This window comes from Pristiophorus japonicus, chromosome 6 (assembly GCF_044704955.1).
Source record: "Pristiophorus japonicus isolate sPriJap1 chromosome 6, sPriJap1.hap1, whole genome shotgun sequence".
Lineage (NCBI taxonomy): Eukaryota > Metazoa > Chordata > Chondrichthyes > Pristiophoridae > Pristiophorus > Pristiophorus japonicus.
In genome coordinates, this window is record NC_091982.1 from 213,246,286 (window position 1) to 213,258,868 (window position 12,583).

General features: G+C 42.3%; 1 protein-coding gene across 3 annotated transcripts in view; it reads right to left on the reverse strand.

The window, feature by feature from the left end:
• Positions 1–12,583, reverse strand: part of rsrc1 (arginine/serine-rich coiled-coil 1) — a 627,020-nt gene that overhangs the window by 222,268 nt on the left and 392,169 nt on the right. The gene's annotated exons all lie outside the window — the stretch shown is intronic.

Sequence of the window (12,583 nt, forward strand, 5' to 3'; positions counted from 1 at the left end):
TGAGGTTATGCTTGAACTGTACAAAACACTAGTTAGGCCACAGCAAGAGTACTGTGTGCAGTTCTGATTACCACATTATAAGAAAGATGTGATTGGACTGGAGAGGGTACAGAGGAGTTTTACGAGGATGTTGCTCGGACTGGAGAATTTTAGCTATGAGGAAAGATTGGATAGGATCGGTTTGTTTTCTTTGTAACAGAGGAGACTAAGGGGAGACCTTATTGAGGCGTATAAAATTATGAGGGGCCTAGATAGAATGGATCGGAATGACCTATTTCCCTTAGCAGAGGGGTCAACAACCAGGGGGCATAGATTTAAAGTAATTGGTAGGAGGTTGAGAGGGGAGTTGAGGGGAAATGTTTTCACCCAGAGAGTGGTGGCGTCTGGAACTCACTGCCTGAAAGGGTGATAGAGGCAGAAACCCTCACCACTTTTAAAAAGTACTTGGATATGCACTTGAAGTGCCGTAATTGACAAGGCTACGGACCAAGAGCTGGAAAGTGGGATTCGGCTGGATAGCTAGTCAGCCGGCGCGGACACGATGAGCCGAAATGGCCTCCTTCCGTGCTGTAAAGTTCTATGATGCTATGACTCCAGTGGAACTATTAATGCGTTTGTTCCACTCGTATTTGATTAGTAGAATAAGCAGACAATGTAAAACAAGTCATGCCTTCCTTAGACAAACAAAACCATTTGCTGTAAAATGACAATCATTGGTTAGGCTGCAGTTAGATTACTGTGTCCATTTAACTTTTGTGATGCAGAAGTCAATGTGACCACTTGTAACTCCCTTCACCCAGCGGGAATGGGATGGCCCTGGTCCAAACATGACAGTGCAACACTTACTGCCCTGTTGTTGCTATTGGAATGGTCACCACTTTTTATTCAGGGCTTTCAGCAGAGCGACCCAGGCTGGTTGTACAACCCCTATGCAATTTTGAAGTACTAATGGGCAGAGTGTGCAAAGTGCACACTGGACCTATTGGTACCGGGCCACACAAAAGCAAAATACTGCGGATGCTATATATCTGAAATAAAAACAGAAAATACTGGAAATACTCATCAGGTCAAGCTGCATCCGTGCAGAGAAAAAAACAGGAGTTGACTCTTCCGTTCGCTGACCTTTCATCAGTTCTGTTAACTTTGTTTCTCTCTCAGAGATGCTGCCTGACCTGCTGAGTGTTTCCAGCATTTTGTGTTTTTATTATTGGCACCAAGCATTGAGCAACCTACTGCTCCAAAACCAGATAAGTTTCTGGGTTTTTTGAAGAGATTTTTGGGGACCAGAGGTCAGATGAGTGCTCACAGAGCCTCCAGGCAGTGCTCGAGAGCTACCCTTTCACTTCCTCTAACTGCCTAGCTTAAGATTGGCAACTTATGTGGGGAAACTGTACATCGAACCACTTACTGCAACAGGAATATCTCATTACATTTTTTCTCATTAGTACGCATTCTTACACATTATGAACGAACTAGTTTACAATCACACAATACCTACACATTGATAGAGTAAAAGTCCTTTCCTGTTGAGAAACTCGATAGCATCTGAAAAATGGCATGTCTGGCGATATGGGCGTAGTTGATTGCTCCTTGCACCCCAGGAAAATCCAACTACTCAATAAAACAGCCCTCTCGCGCTGATGGTGCAGATCCAATGGAAAGGTTATTAACTGGTCAGCTCAAGCAAACAATCCTTCAGTGACTTACTTGATGCACTGATGGACAATTGACAGGCTGATGTTACATATATCTCCCGATGCAGCCTGAAAGGAGTCAGTGACACAGAAGTTGAGAGCTGCTGTGACTTTGACATTGGTACTGTGATGCCTCTGGTAGAGGTAGGCTCCAAGTCTGACCAAGCAGGTGGCACAACTTCTGATTTGCCTCATGAAGGAAGTGCAGCTTTTTTTTGAGGTTGAGATGTACTACCTTGGTCTATAAATATGGAAACATGGATACTTGTAGGTAGGTGCCAGATGCCTCCGATGGTGTATCATTAACCTGACCTCCCTGTATTGCCCCTCCCAGTCATCATAGCATAGGTAATGGGGAATCTTATTGCAGAAAAAAAGTATTATTTCCTGTGGTGAATGCCTGAAGGTGAAGAAATTAAGGGGGAGAAATTCGTGGCGCTAACTTTTGAAATTTTAGTGCCGGGCGCTAATGATTCTGAACTTCTACTAAATTGGGTGTTCGCACCCCAGGAAGGAAGTGGAGTGCTAAATCATGCGCTAATGATCTCAGTAGGGTGCTGCAGGGGCGCTACCAGCAGAGCGATAATGAATTTCAGGTGCAATACATTCAGCAATGATCTTTCACATTGGCTCCTTCCAGCTCTTAAAGGGGAGGTTGTATCATTGTGCAGATTATATTTGTCAGCATTGCTGGCTCTGAAGACGACCTGCGAGCAACTGAATCCCCCAATGGCAATGGCTGATCCCACTCCAAGGAAGAGAGCTTGTCGTTTCACAAACGTTGTATTGGAGGCATTGGTGGCTGGAGTGGAGAGAAAGAGGGCAGTGTTGTTCCCGACCACTGGAAGGAGACCATTGCCCCAGGTCTTCAGGACAATGTGGAGCAAAGTGACCCAGAAGGTCACAGCCAGAAGTGTGGTGCAACACAGCCTGACACAGTGTCGGAAGAAATTCAACGACCTCAGTCAGGCAGTCAAGGTGAGTACATGCTTCAACAAGTCCTACATACCAGCATCTGAACCTCAATCTGTGCACACTGCACAAAGCACCATACCCGCACCACTCAGCCACGAAACATCTGCACCTACTCAAACTCTCAACCACATCTCACGCCTTGCCTACAATCACAGCTATTCAACGATGGCAGGCATATCTTTCAAACACGTAGCTGGATTCTGACATACACATTTGTTTCTTTTGCAGACCAAGGTGGCCCACAATAGGAGGGAGCAGCAGAGGACAGGCGGGGGAGATGCACAGTTCCAGCAGCTTTCAGACCTTGAGGAGCAAGTGCTGCGACTCACTGTGCAGCAGGTGGTGGGCGCCGTAGCCATCGGCGACGTTGACCTTGTTGGGGCAACAACTACATCTTCATCCCCTCTCCTTTTCTCATCCCACTTCCCCCGTGGAGGAGTCCGCCTCCAACATTGCAGAGTGGTCTGCGCACACCACGGAGCCCATGAATTTCACTCTGCAGAGGATGTTGGACACCCAGAGAGACTATGTGGATTCAGATCTCATGACGCGTGTCATGGGCGATGTGGCAGCTTCCATTGCAGAACAGGCAGAAGTAATGCAACGTCTTAGTGCTGTAATGCAGACAATGGTTGCTGGCATCGACTCTCAGACTGCTCGAGTGCAGTCTCAGCTGGATGCCACGCAAGTTCTGCCTGCTGCCATCGTTGCTGGATCGACCAAAGTACACCAGGGATCTCACAGTGTCACAGCAGGCCACCAATCTGTGCTCCAGCAGACTTGTAGGGATGCTGATGTGCTGCCCCAGGGGAGTGGCAGTGGATCTATGGAGCAGGAGCCTGCCGTCCTCTCTCAGGATGACAGCATTTCTGATCCCACCACTGCGACACTGCCATTGCATTTGCCGCTGCCTGTTGTCCAGCCAGCCCAGACTGCCGCCGCCCAGACTAAGGTGGTGCAGTCTACAGCTGGGCCTTCCAGGCTCAGAGTTGGTTGAGAGTGTCCTGCAAGGTCATCTGTAGTCTCTGGCACCGACACTCAGCAGCCTTCCACCAGCCATGCTGCAGCCAGTGAGAAGGCACTAAGTAGGAGCAGTAGATTAGGAAAAGGCACTGTAAAGAGGGGAGGTAAGGGTTTGCACAATATTGTTGTTGTATATATGTTGTTAATGTTTTTGATAAATTTATCACTGGAACGTTGCAGATTTGGTGCTGTCTCTCATTTCAGTTTTGGGGTGTGGTATGGAATGACAAATTGATGCAATGATGGGGACGTGTTGAGCAATCAGGAAGTGGCCTGGAAGTATGATGAGGCGGTCACACACCGCGGTGCCACAAGGCTGATTGAGTGGCTGCCTCCTCCGTCGCTGCTGTTGGTGCTCCTGTTCTTCTTCCTCCTCCTCGTCCTCCTGTGTAGATGGAGCTATGCCTGGTGGCAATGGCTGTGCCCTTATGAAGACCAAGTTGTGTAGCATGCAACAGACGATGACAAAAAGGGACACCCGCTCAGCCAAGTACTGGAGGGCTCCTCCCAAGCGGTCAAGGCAATGGAACCATTGCTTGAGCACTCTGATGGACTGCTCAATGATGTTCCTGGTGGCAGCATGGCTCTCATTATATGAGTGCGAGGCACAAGTGTTGGGGTTGTGAAGGGGAGTCATGAGCCAGGTGGAGAGCGGATACCCCTTGTCTCCCAGCAGCCAGCCGCAAGCTTCATGTAGTGGGTGGAAGAGAACTGGCATATTGGTCTGGCGCAGGATGAAGGCATCATGGCTGCTGCCAGGATAGTGGGCATTGACGGTGAGGGTTCACCATGTGTGGTTGCACACCAACTGCACATTAAGGGAATGGTCGCCTTTGCGGTTACGGAATACCTCAGGATTATTATGAGGTGCCCGCAAAGCGATGTGGGTGCATTCAATGGCGCTCTGCGCCATGGGGAAGCCCGCTATCCTGGCAAAACCACATGCACACTCCTGCTGCTTCTTTCTGGTCTTGGAAACGAAATGTAGTCCCTTCTGTACAGAGCATGTGTGACCTGGTGAATGGAGCAATGGACGGAAAACTGGGAGATGTTGGGCATGTCGCCTGTTGCACACTGAAAGGAACGTCTGGCGTAGAAATTAACCATGATGGTGACCTTGACTGCCACTGAGAGCGCCGTGGTCACCGTAGTCTGAAGTTCGAGGTGTGGCTGCAGGAGGTGGCAAAGCTCTGTGACCACGTACTTGCTGAAGCAGAGCTGTCGAACACACTTCCTCAGAGAAATTCATGTAGGGAAACTGCTGCCGGAATATCGTGGGTGGGTAAGCTCTGTTGAGAGCTCTGTTGCCCTCCTACCTCTGGCCACATTTTGCACTCTTTCTCTGTGCCTCAGTTGCCTCCGATATTGATGCTGGAGGGTGAGGTCCAGTGCCAATACAGCCCCCATGAAAGGATCCAAATATTTCAGTTTCACATCTCCCCTCAATGAAACCCAAGAATCTTTATGAGCCAGAACACTCGTTAAACTCAAATGCTCAATTCGGTCAAAAAGCCTGTTTGCCTATGTGGAAGTAACAAGGCAGCATTGTTGGCCGACTAAAACTAAACCGGATGTTGACGCCTTTAAACAGTAATTCCTCGAGCCGTCATCCGACTGAAAGCCGCCTCCTCTACCTGTCGTTGTTAACGGCAGGCACACAAGCAGGGGGCGAGAGGGAATTTAGCATACAAGGTGCTGTGCATGGTAATGATGTTACGACCTCCGGATGCAGAAGATCAGGGCACAACGTCTTACCACCGCCGCAAAACTCCCGCCGAATTTAGCGGGAGTCGCTGATATCGCCGCGCCCGGTCACAAACCCATTTGCGCCCCGTTATCGTCCCCCCCGGTGGCACTAATGGAAGACAGAAAGGACCCCATATCTCCCCTGAAGGATCACAGTTCCAAGAGTGATACTGAACTATCAGCAACGTTGAAATGGAAAAGGCACAAAAGAAATGGAGTATTCAGCATCAAAGTAGGAGCTAATACAGAATCCTCAGCAGCTGCCTTGTAAATCCACTTTCGCCTATCTCAGCTAGCTTGAAACCCTGAAAATCTCTTTTGTACAGGCATTCATTTCGGGATGTGAAGAACAGCTGGCAAATGAGGGACATTCAATAGAAATAACTTGCATTTTATAGTGCCACAGGACATCCCAAAGTGTTTCATCACCTATAAGTATTTTTGAAGTGTAGTCATCATTGTTATGTGGGAAACGCAACAAATAATTTTCATACAGCAAGGTCCCACCAACAGCAATGACCAGATAATATGATTTTAGTAATGGTGTAGAGGGATAATTATTGGCTGGAACACTGGGAGAAATAGTCTACTCTTCTTCGAATAATGCCATGGGATCTTTTGTGTCCACCTGAGAGAGCAGATGGTCTTATGTGAAAGATGTGAAACAGTGCAACACTCCCTCATAACTGCATTGGATTATGTGCTCAAATTTCTGGAGTGGGGCTTTCTGACTCAGGGCAAGAGTTCTATGACTGAGCCAAGGCTGGCACCTGATCTCGGACATCAAGGGAACTTTTAAGTAACATTTTTATGTGGAGGCCAGTATTTAGGCATGCACTTCCAACTATTGACATCATGCTGAGAGGAAAATTTCAGCCTTTTTTACAGCTAGGGACTGAGTGATGTGCCTTCCTGAATCATTTTTCTCTTCCAGGTGTCCTGAATCTGCCTGAAAGCAGGTGGATAAAGAGGAAAATCTAGCATATGATATCAACTTACACATTATATTACTTCCTGAATGCGTGAAGCACCATTATCTTCCTGCCTGTGTTAAAGTGCCAACCAACAGCTAAGATTCATTTATTAAGAAGGGAGGTTCATTTTCTCAAACTATTTTGGAATGGCTAAAACAACTGTGTATAAAGAGAAAAGTATAGTTTAACAGTTAATTGGATTTTGAAAAATTAAGCAGTATGGTTTTGATATAATTCTTTTGTGTATGGGTCATGAAGAATCAGCTATCATTATTCTGAACCTGAACCGGATTATGATCATGATTATATGTGAATTTAGTCGATGTAACAGCTATATTTAATAGATGTAAATACTATGCAATATTTAAGAAAAGGGGTCAACATTAGTTTTCTTTCCAAATTATAATTCAAAGTTTGAATCAATGCCTAAATACAAGGAGAAGATGCTGGAGACACTCAACAGGTCAGGTAGAAACTGCGAGAGGGAAACAGTGTTAACGTTTCAGATCGATGCTGTTCTGATGAAAGGTAATCAACATAAAACATTAATTCTGTTTCTCTCTCCACGGATGCTGCCTGACCTGCCAAGTTTTTCCAGAATTTTCTGTTTTTATTTCAGATTTCTAGCACCCACTTTTGTCTAAGTTTAACACTCTGCATAGTTGCATTTATGAATGGATTACTTACATAAGAACAGAAGAAATAGGAACAGGAGTAGGCCATACAGCCCCTCGAGCCTGCTCCGTCATTCAATAAGATCATGACTTATCTGATCATGGACTCAGCTCCACTTCCCCGCCCACTCCCCATAACCCCTTATCCCTTTATCATTTAAGATATTGTCTATTTCTGTCTTAAATGTATTCAATGTCCTAGCTTCCACAGCTCTCTGAGGCAGCAAATTCAACAGATTTACAACCATCAGAGAAGAAATTTCTCCTCATCTTTGTTTTAAATGGGCTGCCCCTTATTCTAAGATCATGCCCACTAGTTCTAGTCTCCCCCATCAGTGGAAACATCCTCTCTGCATTCAGCTTGTCAAGCCCCCTCATAATCTTATACATTTCGATAAGATCACCTATCATTCTTCTGAATTCCAATGAGTAGAGGTCCAACCTACTCAAACTTTCCTTATAAGTCAACCCCCTCATCTCCAGTATCATCCTAGTGAACCTTCTCTGAACTGCCTCCGTAAGTATGGAAACCAAAACTGCACGCAGTATTCCAGGTGTGACCTCACCAATACCGTGTATAGCTGTAGCAAGACTTCCCTGCTTTTACACTCCATCCACTTTGCAATAAAGGCCAAGGTACCATTGGCCTTCCTGATCACTTGCTGTACCTGCATACTATCCTTTTGTGTTTCATGCACAAGTATCCCCAAGTCCCGCTGTACTGCGGCACTTTGCAAACTTTCTCCATTTAAATAATAACTTTCTCTTTGATTTTTTTCTGCCAAAGTGCATGACCTTACACTTTCCAACAATGTACTCCATCTGCCAAATTTTTGTCCACTCACTTAGCCTGTCTATGTCCCTTTCCAGATTTTTTGTATCCTCCTCATACATTGCTTTTCCTCCCATCTTTGTATCGTCAGCAAATTTGGCTACGTTACACTCAGTCCCTTCTTCCAAGTCATTAATATAGACTGTAAATAGTTGGGGTCCCAGCACTGATCCCTGTGGCACCCCACTAGTTACTGGTTGCCAACCAGAGAATGAACCATTTTCCCAACTCTCTGTTCTCTGTTAATTAGCCAATTCTCTATCCATGCTGATATATTACCCCCAATTCTGTGAACTTTTATCTTGTGCAGTAACCTTTTATGCGGCACCTTGTCAAATGCCTGTTCGTTACATCCTCAAAGACCTCCAGCAAATTTGTCAAACATGACTTTCCCTTCATAAAATCCATGCTGACTCTGCCTGACTGAATTTTGCTTTTCCAAATGTCCTGCTACTGCTTCTTTAATAATGGACCCCAACATTTCCCCAACCACAGATGTTAGGCTAACTGGTCTATAGTTTCCTGCTTTTTGTCTGCTTCCTTTTTTAAATAATTATCTTATTGTAAAGGCAAATAAATTCAGTTTAAAATTATTACAGGACATCTATATGCTTTTTGATGAATAAATAATGGAAACATGAGAGGGTAATGCACCCAAATCTAGCTTATACTCTAATTATTTTCAATAGGAGTACAAAGTACTGCCATCAGCCACCCCTCTCTGTGATTGCTTCACATTATGTGACCAAGTACTTTAGTTCAATCATTTTATGTGTGGTATATCACTCTTATCAAAAAACATGTTCCATGTAATATGATAACCGAGATATGTTTTATGGGTTAACCTAGTTCTAATACACAACACAGCATGCATGGCACACCGATCTATCAAAATAAACAGGCACTGTATTTTTTATTATTCAGTCCAAATTGTAATCTAAGTTAACAAGTAGCTGAAATACAATCCACCACAACAAGATGAATATAGTTGAATCAAAAGTTGACCTTTGTTTTCTTAAGGATTTTATTATTGTAAAAGAATTATGCCTTTTTTGGAAGGTCCTTGCAGTTTCCTCCTCCCAAATAAATATTGAAGAAATATAAATTACAGAAAGCAACACAGTTTGGTTATTTCTGATAGAACAAACCAAAACATAAAATTAATTCTTTGACTTAGGTATGCCACTATGAATAAACGTGTTAAACAAGTATGTCATAAATATAATGAAAACTATGAACAGACCAATCAGAACTCTTCAGTAACAAAAATAATACCAAAATTAGAATATTGCCAAAAGGCAGATTTTCACACGTTTCACATATGTAGCCACCTGTCAGTAATTTTTTTGTTCTCCATATCTTCCCACATACAGATTGGCTGAATGGGATCCTCTTTTATTTTTAAAACAGTTCTTATAATAAGCCTAGGCCTCTGAAAGTGAAGAGTGATCCAATTAGTTCCACCAGAGTAAAATGATACAGTCTATGTATGTGGTCTCTTCTGCCACATCTGTCATGGGCCATTTCGAAGTTCAGGCTCCTGCAGAGTTCAGATCACTTAATGCTCTTATTTACTGTGTAGGCATTAGGGAAAATCCAACTACTTTCCCTTTCTCAAATGAATTAACCACAAACAAAATGATCTATAAAAAAAATGTACATATGCCAATCACTGAGAGAGCTTACTTTATTTCAACATACAATTAAACTAGAAGATCTGTGTTTTGTGTCAAAGTGAAATACTAAACTGAAAAACAGATTTGATTACAGAAATGTATTTCAAACTGCATTTCAGAAATTATATCAGAATTAAGTTAAATTACAGCTTATATTGATAAACGTGCAAAAATTACATTTACGTATTTTGAAAAGTTTAACTAAGGCTTTGAGGAAATAAATCACCCAACACCCTCATAATTTGGCAGCACTAAGTGACAGAAGCTTCACTAAATCCTCTGTTTACACTAGGGATTAACCGAGTAGGTATTGAGCAGCAAACTGAACTGTCCATGGTCAAGGGAACCTGCTCTCTGTCAGCCATTGGGGCATAAGGACAAAGCATGGACCTGGCAGGAAGTGACCCATAAATACATCTTTACACTAGATTTATACAAAGAAAGTCTGCCTGTCACAAACCCCATATGACCATTAACTGCCCTGCAAGGCTTGCCAGGAGGCCTAATTACAGGTCTACAGAGTCTAATAACAAAAGCTGAAGAGCTTTAGCCTAGGGATGATCTGCTTCATACTGACTTGAGAGAGTCCATATAGTGTGACATTAGAAAAGGGCCCAGCTTTAAACCTCTCCAGGGACACAAAGCAGAATCCAAGACCAAGTAGCCATGTGCAACTCAGCTTTGTACAAGCTTATGGCACCAGTTTTGTAACATTAACATTCAACTTCTGCATGCTTAACATCTGCTTAGGAAAAGACAGACTATCAGTTGTATATCCTCTCATATTTTGCTATGCACAAAAATGAGGGATAAAGGTAAATAATAGGCATAAAAATGAGCATACATCGATAAATAAATAATCTTTACAATTTTACTACTTTACTTTTTTTTGTTTTTTTTTAAATGTGTAACAGGACTGTGGTAAAATGAGTTTCACGAAGGGGTTAAGAATTTTGCAGGTCTTTGTTTCCTACCCTATCATACACAAAGCAGGAAAAAAACGCATTGCAATTCTAATGTAGAAAAATATTTGCAATATACATATAATTTATTACATTACTGAGCATGAGTATGGTAAATACTGCAACTTTCTGGATCTTTTTCCCTTCAAAAGAAAGATGATTGGCAAGGTGGAGGAATATATGATTTTAAGATAGGCTATATAATCAGATTGTCTTAATGTGTAGGGAAAACAAAGCTCGGACTGGCAAGAATAATTATTTTCCTGCAGAGAAACTATAAAACTCTGTAGCATTTTCCTGATCAAATATATTTTATCAATAGCTGAAAAGATTTTTTCTAATCATTAGTGCATCATTATCATTTGCAAGAAATCAGTAAGATACTGGGTAATCCACCTTTAGTTCTTCAATTATGCAACATTTTTAAATTACTTTGTTGTTATATTTGCCTGTTATGCACAAGTGTAAATAAAGGAAACCCGACATTTCCAAATGAGATATGAAAATTCTGCACATAATTCACAAGTTATACATTTTCCAGTTACCATACAGAAACAATATGTGGTAATAAAACATTTTATGGTATTAACATTTATGGGGCTTTTTAAAATGTGATTTGGAACAGGTGAAAGCCAAAATTCAAGGTGACATCATGTGTGGTCAGACTTTGTTCTGGAAATCTTGTTCAATCAGATTTTGGTGTCCATGGAATGAGAATGTCTTCATATTGTGGTCAATTCTTTTACAAGGCAGGATTGATTTTTGTTCCAGTCCATTTTCCCATTGTTTTGAACAAGAATTTTTATTTGATTGGATTTGAGTGATAGAAGTTTTCTTCTTCCATGACTTCTTGTATTTGTAACACAACACAGTACTTGAAGTCTACTATAGTTTGGCTGGCTGTTGTCTTCATTCCATTATTTAACCCTTTTGTTTCGGTTTTGTGTCAATGTTATGCATTCTTACCGGGTTTTTTTCATTTTAATTGGTTGGTTGCAGTTACTATGGTTACTGTCAAGGGAAAACTGTGGGGTAGAGACAGGAAGTATCATTGATTCAGGTCAGGGGTCATTGAACATTCCATGGAGTTGCCGATTTAAGCTTGTTCTGGAGAGTTCATGATGTTATCCCATTCATGTTATTTAAATCAACTATGAACAGGACACAAATATTGAACACTGCAATTTTTATATTAATGTGGAAAGTATGATGAACCCTGTCTTTTACAATAAGTTGGTTTCAAATAACGACTGTAAATACATGACCTGTATTTAACATCACTTTAAGTCTTGGTCTGAAGTAACATTTTGGCAGTGGAGAAATTTGCTCTTAACTTGGAAATACTAGCCACAAAACTCCATTTTAATTTTCTGCTTTGATCTCCAAGAGGTATGAATGCATGCAGATGAACCTAAACAGACCTAAATTGACCAACAATAAAAACACAATTACCTAAAATACATTACAAATCTGTTGGCATCTGAAAAGAGGGAAGATAGCTTAAAGATTAACCGATCTTTTTTCATTTTACTTGTTAACTGACCTTCTGTGTACTTCCAACAATTTTTGTTTTTATTTCCAGCATTTGGTCTCACATGTCTGTGCAATATAAAGCTACATTGACCTTGCAGGTCAAGTGTCAGTTTGGCTCTGTGATAACGCTCTCACCTAGTTAGAATGTTGTGGACTCTAGCCCCACTCCAATATTCGAGTACGTCATCTGTGCTAAAAGACATTTCAGTGCCGTAGTGAGGGAGTGCTGGATTGCCAGGAGAGCTCTCTTGGGTAAAGTGGTCCAGGAGTTATGGTACTTAAGAACATAACATAAGAACATAAGAATTAGCGCAGGAGTAGGCCATTAGGCCCCTCGAGCCTGCTCCACCATTCAATACGATCTTCTACCTCAACTCCACTTTCCTGCACTATCCCCATATCCCTTGATTCCCTTAATATCCAAGAATATATCGATTTCTGTCTTGAATATATTGAAAGACTGAGTATTCTGATCCCTATGGGGAAGAGAATTC